Source organism: Oncorhynchus nerka, linkage group LG12, assembly GCF_034236695.1.
Source record: "Oncorhynchus nerka isolate Pitt River linkage group LG12, Oner_Uvic_2.0, whole genome shotgun sequence".
Lineage (NCBI taxonomy): Eukaryota > Metazoa > Chordata > Actinopteri > Salmoniformes > Salmonidae > Oncorhynchus > Oncorhynchus nerka.
The window spans coordinates 21,187,434-21,204,974 of NC_088407.1; the positions used below are offsets into that span (position 1 = coordinate 21,187,434).

The 17,541-nt window shown below is 42.3% G+C and overlaps 2 long non-coding RNA genes across 2 annotated transcripts in view; both read right to left on the minus strand.

Annotated features, from left to right (window-relative positions):
• LOC135574291 (uncharacterized) overlaps positions 1 to 17,541 on the minus strand; it is a 237,640-nt gene that overhangs the window by 160,475 nt on the left and 59,624 nt on the right. The gene's annotated exons all lie outside the window — the stretch shown is intronic.
• On the minus strand, positions 2,893 to 10,717 carry LOC135574289 (uncharacterized). Its single transcript, XR_010465279.1, has 3 exons — positions 10,150 to 10,717; positions 4,037 to 4,083; positions 2,893 to 3,791 (listed from the first exon to the last, which is right to left on the minus strand). It is a non-coding gene; the product is annotated as an uncharacterized LOC135574289 (long non-coding RNA).

Sequence of the window (17,541 nt, forward strand, 5' to 3'; positions counted from 1 at the left end):
GGACTGACCATCGTAATCTCAAGTATATCCGGGCAGCGAAGAGACTAAATCCACGTCAAGTTAGATGGGCCATGTTTTTTACCAGGTTCCGGTTTACCCTCTCATGCCGGCCAGGCTCCCAAAACACCAAAGCCGACGCGCTGTCCCGCCTCTATGATACCGAGGAGCGGTCCGTTGAGCCAAAGAGCTGGCCCCCCCTAACTGTCCAGTGGGGACTCAGTACGTGCCGAGGGGGGTCCGGGACAAGCTGATCCGGTGGGCTCATACTCTCCCCTCCTCGGGTCATTCTGGCATCGAGAGGACAGTGCGGAGTCTGAGAGGGAGATACTGGTGGCCCATGCTGGCTAAAGACGTGAGATTTTATGTCTCCTCCTGCTCAGTGTGTGCTCAGAGCAAGGCTCCTCGGCACCTGCCTAGAGGGAAATTACAACCCCTCCCCGTTCCACAACGGCCGTGGACACACTTATCGGTGGACTTTCTTACCGACCTTCCCCCGTCCCAGGGAAGTACTACAATACTGGTCGTTGTGGATCGGTTTTCTAAGTCCTGTCGTCTCATCCCGTTGCCCGGTCTCCCTACGGCCCTGCAGACTGCGGAGGCTCTGTTTACCCATGTCTTCCGGCACTATGGGGTGCCTGAGGACATCGTTTCTGATCGAGGTCCCCAATTCTCGTCCAGAGTGTGGAGGGCGTTTATGGAGAGACTGGGGGTCTCGGTCAGCTTTTTCACCCCGAGAGTAATGGGCAGGTGGAGCGCGTAAACCAGGATGTGGGCAGGTTTCTGCGGCCCTATTGCCGGGACCGGCCTGGTGAGTGGGCAAGGTATGTTCCCTGGGCTGAACTAGCTCAGAACTCCCTACACCACTCCTCAACTAACTTGTCCCCTTTTGAGTGTGTGGGGCCGTTCAATGTCCTGAGGAGAATAAACGAGGTGTGTTACAGGTTACAACTTCCTAGGTATTACCGTATTAACCCCTCGTTTCATGTGTCTCTCCTCAGGCCGGTGGTGGCTGGTCCCCTGCAAGAAGGTGAGGTGCCTGAGGTCCCTCCGCCCCCTCTGGACATCGAGGGGTCCCCGGCGTACACAGTTCGGGGCATTCTGGATTCGAGACGCCGGGTGGGGGGCCTACAGTACCTCGTGGACTGGGAGGGGTACGGTCCGGAGGAGAGATGCTGGGTTCCAGTGGGGGACATTTTGGACCCTTCTCTCCTGAGAGATTTCCACCGCCTCCACCCGGATCGCCCAGCACCTCGTCCTCCGGGTTGTCCTCGAGGACGGTGGCGGCGCGCTGCGTGGGCCGCGCGTCAGAGGGGGGTACTGTCACGACTTCCGCCGAAGTTGGCTCTCCTGCCTGTTCGGGCGGTGCTCGGCGGTCGTCTTCACTGTCCTACTAGCCACTACCGATCCCTTTTTCGTTTGTCTGTTGGTTTTGTCTTATTAGTTTCACCTGTGTGTATTTTAGTTTAATTAACGTCCTTATATGTAGTAGGTTGTCCCGCCCTTGTTTTGTGCGGGATTGTTTTTGTATTCATGTCATTTGGTGTAGTTCTTGTGTTTTATTCTCCGGTCTATTTTGATCCTGTGTTGGATTATTCACCCTGTGTGTTGGGTGGAGCGTGTTTTTTTGTGCCAGAGAATAAACTGTTGAATCACTGAAACCTGCTCTCTGCGCCTGATTCCACCCACCTTGATAAAACGTGACACTGTCATCATATAGGAAGTAGAGGGGTTCATCAGAAGAACTGTAGTTCAGAGTTCCAGCAGGACAGAATGGAGTCCACCTTGCTCTGTGTGTTACTCTGTAAGTACTGAGTGAGTGTGTTTGTGTATGAACACTAATTACCTGATTTACTAAACCTTTGATGGAAAAAAGACTACTCATGTATATTAAGAAAATGTTATACTTTAGCTTTTTTGTGTTTTATTCCTTATTGATAAAGTGCAAATGCTTATTAGTAAATGGTACTAAAATGATATTGCAGGACATGGTAAGTCTCTGGCCATTTTAAAGCTGCAGTCCGTAAACGAAACTAACACAAAACGGCACCCTGCCACTTGTTGTGGTGTACAGTTGAGGAATGTTGCTAGGGGAATTCATTCATGTACAGTGTTTGTTTACACTGCTATTGTTAGCAAACATTGTCATTAAATAACAGTATATTCTGTGTTATATTTGGAATTTATATATCGCTTTTTAACCAACTGAGGTACTCAAAGTGCTTTACATAGTAGGGGGAACTCACCTCTTCCACCAGCAATGTGTTGCACCCACCTGGGTGATGCAAGGCGACCATTTCTGTGTCAGAACTCTCACCACACATCAGCTATTAGGTGGAGAGGTGAGGAGAGAGTGCCTTCAGAAAGTATTCATACCCCTTGACAAATTCCACATTTTGTTGTGTTACAGCCTGAATTCAAAATGTATTAAATTGTTTACTTTTCTCACCCATCTACACACAATACCCATAATGACAAAGTGAAACATGTTTTTAGAAATGTTTGCAAATCTATTGAAAATTAAATACAGAAATATCTTACATAATTATTCACACCCCTGAGTCATTACTTTACAGAATCACCTTTGACAGTGATTCCAGCTGTGAGTTTTTCTTGGTTTTTCTTGGCTTTCCACACCTGGACTGTGCAATATTTGCCCATTGTTATTTTTTAAATGATTCAAGCTCTGTCAAATTGGCTGTTGATCATTGCTAGACAACCATTTTCAGGTCTTGCCATAGATTTTCAAGTAAAGTCAAAACTGTATCTCAGCCACTCAAGAACATTGACTTTCTTCGTGGTAATCAACTCCATTGTAGATTTGGCCATGTGTTTTAGGTTATTGTCCTGCTGGAAGGTTAATTGCGGGTTTTGCGAAATGCTTGTGAGGACATGTTGCATTTAGATTAGTTGTTTATTTAGTCACATGCATAAGGTCAGATGTAATAGCAGTGTACAGTGAAATACTTAAACTCTGAGATCTAACAGTTCAGGTGTAAATGAAACAATAATAAAAACATAAAAAATACATATTTACAACTGTGACAATGAAAAATACAAATGTCCATTAAGGTGTGGGCAGGGTAATTGTCGGTATCAGGCTGTGATGCAGTTGACATACTAGGCTGTAATACTCTTGATGGTGCTCCTGTAGAATACTGTGAGGCCCCTTGGGAAAAGGCCGAATTTCATCAGCCTCATGAGGTTAAAGAGTTGCTGTCGAGCCCTTCTCACCACGGTGTGAGACCGTCTCCACAGCAACCCCATTGATGAGGATGGGGGCGTGTCCAACCTGGTTCCTCCTGAGGTCTGCAATCAGCTCCTTTATTTTGCTGAAGGTGAGGGAGTGGTTGTTTACCTGGCACTACATCGGCAAAATGCCTACCTCCTCCATGTATGGTGTCTCGCCGCTGTTGGTAATCAGGCCTACTACTGTTGTGTCGCCAGTGAACTTGATGATGGAGTTGGAACTGTTTGAGGCCATGCAGTCGTGGGTATACAGGGAGTACAGCAGATGACCGAGGATGCACCCTTGTGGGACGCCTGTGTTGAGAATCCGTGTTGATGAGGTAATGTTGCCTATCTTCACCACCTGAGGGCTGCCCGTCAGGAAGCCCAGGACCCAGTTGCATAAGGAAGAGTTCAGTCCTGTGAGTTTTCTGGTGAGCTTAGAGGGCACTATGGTATTGATGGCCGAAATGTAGTCAATGAACAGCATCCTCAGATATGCATTCCTCTTGTCCGGGTGTGTGAGGGCTGCTTGCAGTGAAATGGCGATTGTGCTGTCCGTGGATCTGTCAGGGCAGTAGGGGAAATGGAGAGGGTCGTGTGTGTCGGGGAGGGAGCATGTGATGTAGTCTTTGGCAATACCCTCAAAGTATTTCATAATGATGGAATTGAGTGCAATGGGTAGGTAGTCATTTAGTTACTATCTCTTTCTTGGTCAAGTGGATATCTAGAATAATAATTATAGTATAAATAAACAATCACAATGTAATCATGTCAAAGTGAGTCAAATAAGAAAGTTGAAAACACTGACTGTGTGACGTTCCGGGGACATCCTAAAGACACATTTTCGGGCATCACCTGTGAAATGTAATGTTAAAAATATCCACATCTGAAATTTTATATGAAATATCATCACATGTGAAGTGTTCCAAAACCAAATGGTTTTCATTGATTCCACATGTGAAAGGTTATGTGATCACATGTCAAGATCCATCCACCTGGAAAAGAGGAATGCATATGTGAGGATTGGCAGGACAGAGAAGCTATGTCTGGTAAGACGAGTGGCGGGGGTGTGTGTCCGTTTGTAAATAACAGCTGGTGCACGATTTCTAATATTAAAGAAGTCTCGAGGTTTTGCTCGCCTGAGGTAGAGTACCTCATGATAATCTGTAGACCACACTATCTACCAAGAGAGTTCTCATGTATATCATTCGTAGCCATCTATTTACCACCACAAACTGATGTTGGCACTAAGACCGTACTCAACGAGCTGTATAAGGACATAAGCAAACAAGACAATGTGCATCCAGAAGCGGTGCCCCTAGTGGCCGGGGACTTTAATGCAGGCAAACTTAAATCAGTTTTACCAGATTTCTACCAGCATGTTGAATGTGCAACCAGAGGGAAAAAAACTTTAGGCCACCTTTTCTCCATACACAGAGATGCATACAAAGCTCTCCCTCGCCCTCCATTTGGGAAAATCTGACAATAATAATATCCTCCAGGAAGTACCAGTGACTCGCTCAATACGGACGTGGTCAGATGACCAATGACATTTGAGGAGTATACCACCTCAGTCACCATCTTCATCAATAAGTGCATCGACGACATCATCCCCACAGTGACCATACATACATATCCCAACCTGAAGACATGGATTACTGGGAACATCCACACTGAGCTAAAGGCTAGAGCTGCAGCTTTCATGAAGCGGTTCACTAATCCGGACACTTATAAGAAATCTCACTATGCCCTCAGACGAACCATCAAATAGGCAAAGCATATAGGGAGGAGGTCAGAGACCTGGCAGTGTGTTCTTTTTCTTTTAATTTGACTATTTATTATTTTAGTTTATTGAGTAAATATTTTTAACTGTTTCTTGAACTGCATTGTTGGTTAAGGGCTTGTAAGTAAGCATTTCACTGAAAGGTCTAAACCTGTTGTATTCGGTGCTCGTGACAAATACAATTTGATTTGATATGTGTAGTGTTCCAAAACATTTGATTTGATGTGGAATCATGTGTTTTTTCCTAATGAGGCAATTAAAAGTTATACTCTTTTAGAATGAATGACTATTATTCATTTAAAAGTGCTAAAATCTGTGTCAATTGCAGATTGCACCTTTAAAATAAAGTACAGTAAGGATAAAGTATGTGGTGATCAGTAACATGAATATGGCATGTTGTTATTTATTTAGAGATAATATTGGTGCAATGTGACTTTCTTTGTTGTAGTGCTGAATACACAAATCAACTCTGGACACTCTGAAGATGATGATGGTAGATATTTGTTCATCAAGCCTCCATCTCTTAAAGTTGATTTTGGCTGGACATATTTTGAGTTTTTGTGTCTCGAAATAACATGTGAAAGGCAATTGTATCATCCTGGTTTGATTTTGTGCAGGAGTGGCGAAGGCTGTTCTGACCATACACCCCAACAGCTCCCAGATATTCCGTGGAGAGTCTGTCACTCTCAGATGTGTCATACAGTAATATAATAATATAATATACAGTAATATAATGGTCTCTCCTATCATTGCTATGCAGACGACACACAATTAATCTTCTCTTTTTTTCCTTTCTCCTTTCCCCCTTCTGATGACCAGGTGGCGAATCGCATCTCTGCATGTCTGGCAGACATATCAGTGTGGATGACGGATCACCACCTCAAGCTGAACCTCGGCAAGACGGAGCTGCTCTTCCTCCCGGGGAAGGACTGCCCGTTCCATGATCTCGCCATCACGGTTGACAACTCCATTGTGTCCTCCTCCCAGAGCGCTAAGAACCTTGGCGTGATCCTGGACAACACCCTGTCGTTCTCAACTAACATCAAGGCGGTGGCCCGTTCTTGTAGGTTCATGCTCTACAACATCCGCAGAGTACGACCCTGCCTCACACAGGAAGCGGCGCAGGTCCTAATCCAGGCACTTGTCATCTCCAGTCTGGATTACTGCAACTCACTGTTGGCTGGGCTCCTGCCTGTGCCATTAAACCCCTACAACTCATCCAGAACGCCGCAGCCCGTCTGGTGTTCAACCTTCCCAAGTTCTCTCACGTCACCCCGCTCCTCCGCTCTCTCCACTGGCTTCCAGTTGAAGCTCGCATCCGCTACAAGACCATGGTGCTTGCCTACGGAGCTGTGAGGGGAGCGGCACCTCAGTACCTCAGGCTCTGATCAGGCCCTACACCCAAACAAGGGCACTGCGTTCATCCACCTCTGGCCTGCTCGCCTCCCTACCACTGAGGAAGTACAGTTCCGCGCAGCCCAGTCAAAACTGTTCGCTGCTCTGGCCCCCAATGGTGGAACAAACTCCCTCACGACGCCAGGACAGCGGAGTCAATCACCACCTTCCGGAGACACCTGAAACCCCACCTCTTTCAGGAATACCTAGGATAGGATAAAGTAATCCTTCTCACCCCCCTTAAAAGATTTAGATGCACTATTGTAAAGTGGCTGTTCCACTGGATGTCTTAAGGTGAACGCACCAATTTGTAAGTCGCTCTGGATAAGAGCGTCTGCTAAATGACTTAAATGTAAATGTAATACAGGGGGGAGGAGTCACTGACAGGGAGTACAGATGGTTAACACCCAGTTCAGATCAATGTCCACAGAAAGAACATGAATGTATTATCAGTTCAGCTGAGTTTTCCCACAATGGTGACTACAGATGTCTGAGTTCACATCAGCAGCAGGATTCTAAATGGAGTGATGTAGTCAGACTGACAGTGACACATACGTCATCTTATCTCTCAATCACATCTGTGCCTCCATTCTTATAACCAGATTGCTAGAGAATTTAATGTTTATTTTTCCACCATAAGCCACCTCCAACGTTGTTTCAGAGAACCGTCTTCACACCTACGTGTAACCACGTCAGCCCAGGACTTCCACATCCGGCTTCTTCACCTGTGGGATGGTCTGAGACAAGCCACCCGGACACCTGATGAAACTCTGGGTTTCCACCAAAAAATGTGTCAGAATCTGTCTCAGGGAAACTTATCTATTTGCTCGTCGTCTTCACCAGGGTCTTGAACTGACTGCTCTTTGGTGTTGTAACGGACTTCCGAGGGCAATGCTCACCTTCGATGGCACGCTAGAGAAGTCTGCTCTTCACAGATTAATAACGGTTAAAACTGTATTGGGTATGGCATCCTGTTTGTGAGCGGTTTGCTTTTGTCAACGTTGTGAACAGAGTGCCCCATGGTGGCAGTGTTTTTAATTGTATATTAATTATTGTTTTTTACATACATTTATTTAACTAGGCAAGTCAGTTAAGAACAAATTCTAATTTACAATGAAAGCCTAGGAACCGTGGGTTAACTGCCTTGTTCCGGGGCGTAATGACAGGTTTTTACCTTGTCAGCATGGAGATTTAATCCAGCAGCCTTTCGGTTACTGGCCCAACACTCTAACCGTTATGGTAGGGGCAGGCATAAGCTATGGACAACTAACAAAATTTCATTTTTTATTGCCAATTTGAGATCCTGAGACCCATTGTAATGCCATTAATCTGCCCCCTTCACCTCATGTTTCAGCATGATAATGCATGGCCCTATGTCTCAAGGATCTGTACACATTTCCTGGAAGCTGAAAACGTCCCAGTGGCCTGCATACTCACCAGACATGTCAGCCATTGAGCTTTCTTTGGGATATTCTGGAACGACATCTACAACAGTATGTTCCAGTTCCCGCCAGTATCCAGCAACTTCGCACAGCCATTGAAGAGGAGTGGGACAACATTCCACAGGCCACAAACAGCCTGATCAACACTGCCGCGCTGTATGAGGCAAATTGTGGTCCCACCCGATACTGACTGCTTTTCTGATCCATGCCCCTACATTTTTAAAAAGTATCTGTGACCAACAGATGCATATCTGCATTCCCAGTCATAGGAAATCCATAGATTAGGGCCTAATGAATTTATTAAATTTGACTAATATCTAATATACATATACATTGACTAATTTATATGAACTGTAACTCTTTGAAATTGTTGCATGCTGAGTTTATATTTTAATTCAGTGTATTAGTATATACATTTCACAGAATATTAGAATTATACACTTTTTTTAAAGACTACTTTTACAATATATTTGCTCTTGTATTTCACTTTTTTTCAATCATCCACAAGAGGGCATGAATGCACAAGTAAATGGTTATAGTCAACTCATCCATGCAACCGTCTTTCAGCCTTCCTTTCAGCCTAAAATAGTTTTGGGGCTCCCAATGTGTGAGTTCAAGGGACAACCTGTGATTGGTACATACATTTTGGCAATCTTAAAGAATATAACTTGCAAATGCCTCGTGAGCTTAGTTGCCAATAGATATTTTCATTATTAATTTTTAAATAAAAGTGTTGAAATGGACATTTCCTCTGTTTTATGAAGTATTTCTGAAAACACCTAGACAAAATAGAATGTTTCAGTGCTCAGTGTCCACTTTCACAGTATGTGAGAAACACCTCAAAACAAAGAGATCACGAAAGGGATCAATAGGGGACATTCACTACAGTATATTAATTGTCATGAATTAACCCCAAAAATATAAAATAATTTTACAGTAAAATTTCCAGCTTTACTCTTCCCATCCAGTAATAAATATGTTTGTCATACATTCGAACACAATGAAATGTCAGTGACAAAAACATATTTGATCATGACTAAATGCATGGGATGTAAGGCTATGTGGTATTTACAGGCCCAGCTCTGAGGGGGGCCCTGAAAGACCAGGAACAATTAAGCTTCATGGCTTATCCTCGAAAACCAGTTACTGGTTATAGTTTTTGATTGAATACTGTCTTCCTCATTGAGTCTCTGGTCTGTGGGAGTGACCTCACAACAGCTCCGCCTCTGATGTGTACTGTAGGTAGGATTCTAGTTACAGTGTGTATTCATTTCATAATTACAACACTTATTAATTTGACTCTATTTGTGGAAACGACTGTTGTTTTCTGTGAATCTATTTATATAACCGGTGACAGTGACACTGTTCTCATATTTACATACTGTCTCTGCAGCCTGTTGTCCAAGGCAGGTAAATGATGTGGTGAGGTGTAGTAATATAAGGTATTAGTCATTTGATCCTCTTTCATGGTTTTAAAATGACAAAATATCAACCAGTGTGTATGAACAATGCAACTACTTATACCTCTACCACTACCACTACTACTACTGTATCACCATGTCCTACAATATATTTGACAAATATTACTGTTTCTCACTGTGTTATTCTAGCATGACTCAACAAAAAGAGAGATGTGTGTCAGTGCATCAATGTGTTGTTGTCAGATACTGTAACAGATCTCTGTAATGTGTTGCATGGAGAAGACATGTTGAGCTCTAGAATCTTCATACTGAATAGTGTTTATTCTCAAAGGTTCTGGGATGTCACATGTCCTACTTACCTTAGTACACTCGTAACAACCTAATCATTAAAATACTTCTATTTGATCAAACAAGCCACAAGTAGCAAATAAGCCATTAAGTGACTCCCAAACCCGCATGCGGGAGCGTAATCATCGCCTGAAACTAATTAGCATAACGCAGCGGACATAAATATCCCTAGAAAATATTCCTATTAATGAAAATCACAAATGAAATATATTGAGACACAGCGTAGCCTTTTGTTAATGACCCTGTCATCTCAGATGTTCAAAATATGCTATACAGCCAACGCTAGACAAGCATTTGTGTAAATTTATAATAGCCTAGCATAGCATTATGCCTTGCTAGTAGCAGGCAACCTTGTCACGGAAATCAGAAAAGCAATCAAATTAAATCGTTTACACCACATGATGGGGAAGACAGATTCTTGGGACATTTGTCTCGTTTCAACTCTTCCTCTCTGGTTTGTCTCAGTCTTGCCCTCTACCTGTAATTAGGACAGGTTAAGCCTGTGTACATTTTGTAAATCTAGGTTACTTACTTGATATTTTGTACTTCATGGCGTCGTCACCTACTCCTTCCCACAGTTTTGCTGTGTCCACTCCTTTTACAGAAAGAGGAAGTTGACTTGAGATAAACAGGACATGCTAATTTACTCTGTTTCTCTTTAAAGCATCTGTAGCTTTTTAATTCTGACAAAAAGCCCTACTTGTTTCAAAGCCACAGGAACTGTAGGGGACACTGGACACTAACTTTGGAATGCAATGTTCCAATTGCAACTCTCAACTTGATATAGAATGTTATGTAGTAGGTAGTTTAGTGTTATTAACACACAGTTAGGCAATACACTCAGGCACAGGCTGAGGGCATGAGATGTGAAGAAAAAAAACTACCCCAGCTCCTCGTCAGCTCAGTAGGCAAATAGTCTAGAGACACTGCTGACACTGTTTGCGAGATGCTGGAAAAAGGCATTTTTTTAAACCGTCCATCGAGTCCTGCGGTGTCACCCAAACAAACAAGAACAGTCCCTCAGAGAATGATCGAGTGCACCACTGGTAAATAGTTGCTTATAGATATGTCAGTTATGTGGCTAGCTGCCGGCTGAGACTGAGCTTCAGCTGTCTAATGAACAAGTCAACAACCAAACCCCTGAGAGGAGTTAGTTACTTAGCTTGCTGACTGTGGTTTTGACATATTCTCCTAAGCAGCAGTGTGACAGTGAGAGGTGAGAAGAGCTGAGTGTGTATGAAGGGAGGGGGTGGCTGAAGATGTCCATTTCCTTTGTGGGCAGTGGCACAAATTAGGTTAGCTAGCAAGGCCTGCATATATATATATATATAGTATACAGAGAAAGCGTTTTTGACCATTCTTGATACACAAGGGAAACTGTTCTACGTGAAAAACCCAGCAGCGTTAGAGTTCTTGAAACAAACCAGTGTGTCTGGCACTTGATACCAGACCCTGTTCAAAGGTACTTAAATATTTAGTCTTGCCAGTTCACCCTCTGCGTGGCACACATACACAACCCATGTCTCAATTGTCTCAAGGCTTAAAAATCCTTCTTTAACCTGTCTTCTCCCCTTCATCTACAGTGATTGAAGTGGATTTCACCTGCATTAACCTGTTCAGTCTATGTCACGGAAAGAGCAGGTGTCCTTAATGTTTTGTACACTCAGTGTATGTCTTCCTGTCTGTCTGTCTGTCTTTCCGTATCCATCTATCTGTTCATAGGGCAACATGAGACAAACATCTGCACATTCTGATGTCAAACCACAAGATCTGATCTCAGATCTCTCTTCTAGTTCCATCCTCTTTCCTCCAATAAAGAGGTTGGGGCCATATAACTAATGTAGACAACCATAAAAATACATTTCTCAGAAAATAACACTTACTGTTCTTTTGTTCAGTCTTTATACATTTCTGCAGAATCTTGTCTCTTTTTTTCTCTGTGTGTAATTAGACTCACCATACAGGAAGTAGAGCGGTTTGTCAGAAGAACTGTAGTTCGGAGATGGTCAGTGGGACAGAATGGAGAACACCTTGCTCTGTGTGCTACACTGAAAGTACTGAAGATGTATTATTGTCTGTACTGTAATGACTTTCTTGGTCTTTGTTGAATCTACTGTGGACACTGTTGTGAAGATGATGCTAGATATTCATTTATTTGATCAAACCTCCATCTTTATGTTTCATCCTCTTTGTCTCTGTCACTGCTTTTCCTTTCTCAGTCATATTTTATTTTAAAGAAATAGGTGATTCAATTGAAATAGGTGATTCAATTGAAATAGGTGATTCAATTGAAATAGGTGATTGATACACTATTTATATTGAGTCATTCATGATGTACGTGTCAGTATTCGGTTGTGTTTGTATGCTCTGTGTAGAAAAGTAAAACAAATGTGTTTTATTTGTCTCATGATACTGTAACAAGTATAAGGTAATGGTATTGTGTTAATTGTGTCTATGCAGAGAAACCTGTTCTGACCATCCAGCCCAACAGCACTCTGTACCCTGGAGAGACAGTTACTCTTACCTGTTCAATAGGGTATATGTCAATTCCTGACATAATTCCTGACGTAATCCTTGTAAAAAAATGCCCTGTTTTAGGTCAGTTAGGATCACCACTTTATTTTAAGAATGTGAAATGTCAGAATAATGGTAGAGAGAATTATTTATTTCAGCTTTTATTTATTTTATCACATTCCCAGCATGTCAGAAGTTTACATACACTCAATTCGTATTTGGTAGGATTGCTTTTAAATTGTTTAACTTGGGTCAAATGTTTTGGGTAGCCTTCCACAAGCTTCCCACAATGAGTTGGGTGAATTTTGGCCCATTCCTCCTGACAGAGCTGGTGTAACTGAGTCAGGTTTGTAAGGCCTCCTTGCTCACACACGCTTTTTCAGTTCTGCGCACAAATCTTCGATAGGATTGAGGTCAGGGATTTGTGATGGCCACTCCAATACCTTGACTTTGTTATCCTTAAGCCATTTTGCCACTACTTTGGAAGTATGCTTTGGAAGATCCATTTGCGACCAAGCTTTAACTTCCTGACTGATGTCTTGAGATGTTGCTTCAATATATCCACATCATTTTCCTCACTCATGATGCAATCTATTTTGTGAAGCGCACCAGTCCCTCCTGCAGCAAAGCACCTCCACAACATTACGCTGCCACCCCCGTCCTTCACAATTGGGATGGTGTTCTTCGGCTTGCAAACCTTCCCCTTTTCCTCCAAACATAACGATGGTCATTATGGACAAACAGTTCTATAGGTTTCATCAGACCACAAGACATTTCTTCATGTGCAGTTGCAATCCGTATTCTGGCTTTTTTATGGCTGTTTTGGGGCAGTGGCTTCTTACTTGCTGAGCGGCCTTTCAGGTTATGTCGATATAGGACTCGTTTTTACGGTGGATATAGATACTTTTGTACCTGTTTTCTTCCAGCATCTTCACAAGGTCCTTTGCTGTTGTTTTGGGATTGATTTGCACTTTTCGCACCAAAGTACGTTCATCTCTAGGAGACAGAACGCGTCTCCCTCCTGAGCAGTATGATGGCTGCGTGGTCCCATGGTGTTTATACTTGCGTCCTATTATTTGTACAGATGAAGGTGGTACCATCAAGCATTTGAAAATTACTCCGAAGGATGAACCAGACTTGTGGAGGTCTACAATTATTTTCTGAGGTCTGGGCTGATTTCTTTTGATTTCCCATGATGTCAAGCAAAGAGGCACTGAGTTCGAAGGTAGGCCTTGAAATACATCCACAGGTACACCTCCAATTTATTCAAATTATGTCATTTAGCCTATCAAAAACTTCTAAAGCCATGACATCATTTTCTGAAATTTTCCAAACTGTTTAAAGGCACAGTCAACTTAGTGTATGTAAACTTCTGACCCGCTGGAATTGTGATATAGTGAATTATAAGTGAAATAATCTGTCTGTAAACAATTGTTGGAAACATGACTTATGTCATGCACAAAGTAGAGTGGTTGAAAAACAAGTTTTAATGACTCCAACCTAAGTGTATGTAAACTTCCGACTTCAACTGTATATTGGTCATATTGGTCAATGCTCCCAAGTGGCGCACAATGGGATTGACTTGCAGTTCTCCAGCTTTATCCACAGAAAGTGCACAAGGTTCAATGCATGAGGGCAAGCGGCATGGGATGGGCCGCAGAGCCACGCACAGAAGACGGACCTAGCCCATGGGATACCCCGCCACACTGGGTCGCACAGAGCAACACTTTAAGGGGCATTGCACTAATAATGGCACTGACAAAGGAAACGTTCCCGCTGTTCTTAATGCCGGTCTGCACGTTCAAACTAAAACAATGTAACTAATAATGGCATCTTTATGTTTTCGTTAATAAAATAATGATACAAATACTCTTTCAAAATGCCATTGTTTATTTGGTTATGTATCGATAATGAATTACTATGGGAATAAATATCACTGAATTACAGAAATATTTAAACAAAGTTAATGAATGTAAACAAATTGTTGCTTACTGGAGAATACTCTTTCAAACACACATGGTCACGTTGCACAGCGTCATTATGGCTATTAGCAACTTTCCTAGACGGAGGGTAGGGGGAGAATTCTATCGTCAAATGTATTTCTTAGTTCGGTTGGCTGTATAACAACCGGCCGTGATTGCTGCCTGCCATCCAGGACCTCTACAGGCGGTGTCAGAGGAAGGCCCTAAAAATTGTCAAAGACCCCAGCCACCCCAGTTATAGACTGTTCTCTCTACTACTGCATGGCAAGCGGTACCGGAGTGCTAAGTCTAGGACCAGAAGGCTTCTCAACAGTTTTTACCCCCAAGCCATAAGACTCCTGAACAGGTAATCAAATGGCTACCCGGACTATTTGCATTGTGTGCCACCCCAACCCCTCTTTTACGCTGCTGCTACTCTCTGTTTGTCATATATGCATAGTCACTTCAACTATATCTACATGTACATATTACCCCAATCAGCCTGACTAACCGTTTTCTGTACATAGCCTCGCTACTGTTATTTTCAACTGTCATTTTACTGTTGTTTTTATTTCCTTACTTACCTATTGTTCACCTAATAACTTTTTTTTGTACTATTGGTTAGAGCCTGTAAGTAAGCATTTCACTGTGACAAATAAACGTTGATTTGATTTGATTGGTTGCCATTTCACTTTAATCCACCAGAAAAGACAAAACAAATAATACAACAAAAAGTATTATTGTTATTATTACGTATCATACCCGACCGTGATTGAGAGTCCTTTAGGGTTGCGCACAATTGGCCCAGCATTTCTCACCTTCTAAAAACAGCAATTCATGTTTTGGCCTTTACAAATACTATTTTGGCATTTATTTAGATTACAATCGCTGATTTTTGTTTTTTTGAAAATGAAATAACCTCCAAAATATTGTTATATATTATCAAGTTGATGGCACAGTCATATACTGTAGCGGCACCTACATAAAGCTGAGTGAATCACTCATTTATGGCTTTGGATGAAAATAAATAAGCACCTACATTCTTCCTGATAGTCTTTAAGTTAGGGCTAGCCCTGAATACTGCCCCTTCTGGAGGAATTCGGCACCCATATAAACCATGATAAATTTTTGTCAAAAGTTGCTAATATATGCATATAAAAATTATTATCGAATAGGAAACACTCTAAAGCTTATAAAACCGTTTAAATTTTGTCTCTATGTAAAGCAGAAGTCTCAGGGCATGCATTCTCCCAAAGTCTCTCTTGTAATGAAAAAAGTTGCCACCACTTCAACGTCATCGTATACACACTTCCCAAGCAGTTATAACCATGGAAACAGTTTCTACGTCTTCAGCGTGAAGCCTGCTTTCGATGAGGCGTGTAACTGTGAGAATCGCGCGCTCAGGAGACGTTCAGCGTGCCCAAACGTCCCGGTGACGCAAAAAAAAAGTTTCACCAATGGGAGCTGGGAAATTTTCTCTCTTTCCCTCAGGATGGACTGAACAACGTGTGTTTCTCTGTTCGCCCTCACGATTGCTGTAGACCTTTATAACATGTTAAGGCTTAATTATAAACATAGTTTGACAAGTTTACTCGAAATATAATGTATACTTTCGACGTTTTGGTGCGCATCCACTTGAAATTTGCATACATTTCGACCGAAAAGTGTCTAGTTTGAGAACGGAAAGACACAGACTTGAAAACTGAACACTAACTTGGTGAGTATTAACCCTTCCAGGTCTTCTGAAGGAAGAACAGCCATGGTAAGGGAATATTTATGTCTTCATTTTGGGTTTCTGTCGACTCCAAGATAGAGGAGTCAGTATGCTAAATGGGGCGCCGACTCCTATTATAGCCTAGTGAACGCCAAATGTAACGTTAAAAATAATTGTAACATAGCGATTGCATTTAGAAGAAGTTTATCTTGCCATACATATGTAAAACATGCATATTTAGTCAAAGTTTATGATGTGTATTCCTTGTTAGCTGACGTTATCTGCCGGAGCTATTTTATTTCTCCTGACATTGCAGTAGCATTTTTTGAACGATGCATAATTGTAAACAGAGATTTATGGATATATATTGCATATTATTGAAAAAAAAATGAATGTACTGTGTAACATGTTATATTACTGTCATCTGATGAAGATTTCAAAAGGTTAGTGAAATGATTTTTCTTTTACTCCTGCGTTTGTTGATTGCATATTTTTTCCTACTTGGCTATGCTAATGAGGTATGTATGCAGTGGTGGTTGGACATAAATATGTGCTATGTTTTCGCCGTAAAACATTTTAGAAATCTGACTTGCTGGGTAGATAAATAACTTCTTTATCTTTCATTTGAGCCATTTTTCAAGCGATTCTGTGGAGGTTAAATATTTTTAGGATTATTTCTTGCGTTCCCTGCGCCACATTACAGCTCAGGGGGGATGGGGGGTGATCCCAAAGGGGATCATGTATCCCCATCACGTTAATAAAGAAATGTTTTGGTTATCCTGACCTGGACACCATGTACAGTATTATAATAGCCCGTTATGGGCTGTTAGCAGGACGATATACCTTTACCAACACCTCTGTATTTTCATACTTTGTGGATGGGGCCTCCCCAGTGGCACAGCTGTCTAATCAAATCAAATCAAATGTTATTTGTCACATACACATGGTTAGCAGATGTTAATGTGAATGTAGCGAAATGCTTGTGCTTCTAGTTCCGACAATGCAGTAATAACCAACGAGTAATCTAACCTAACAGTTCCAAAACTACTACCTTATACACACAAGTGTAAAGAATATGTACATAAAGAATATGTACATAAAGATATATGAATGAGTGATGGTACAGAACGGCATAGGCAAGATGCAGTAGATGGTATCGAGGACAGTATATACATATGAGATGAGTATTGTAGGGTATGTAAACATTATATTAAGTAGCATTGTTTGAAGTGGCTAGTGATACATTGTTACATCAATTTCTATCAATTTCCATTATTAAATTGGCTGGAGTTGAGTCAGTATGTTGGCAGGAGCCACTCAATGTTAGTGGTGGCTGTTTAACTGTCTGATGGCCTTGAGATAGAAGCTGTTTTTCAGTCTCTTGGTCCCTGCTTTGATGCACCTGTACTGACCTCACCTTCTGGATGATAGCGGGGTGAACAGGCAGTGGCTCGGGTGGTTGTTGTCCTTGATGATCTTTATGGATTTCCTGTGACATCGGGAGGTGTAGGTGTCCTGGAGGGCAGGTAGTTTGCCCCCGGTGATATGTTGTGCAGACCTCACTACCCTCTGTAGAGCCTTACGGTTGTGGGAGGAGCAGTTGCCGTACCAGGCGGTGATACAGCCCGACAGGATGCTCTCAATTGTGCATCTGAAGAAGTTTGTGAGTGCTTTTGGTGACAAGCCGAATTTCTTCAGCCTCCTGAGGTTGAAGGGGCGCTGCTGCGCCTTCTTC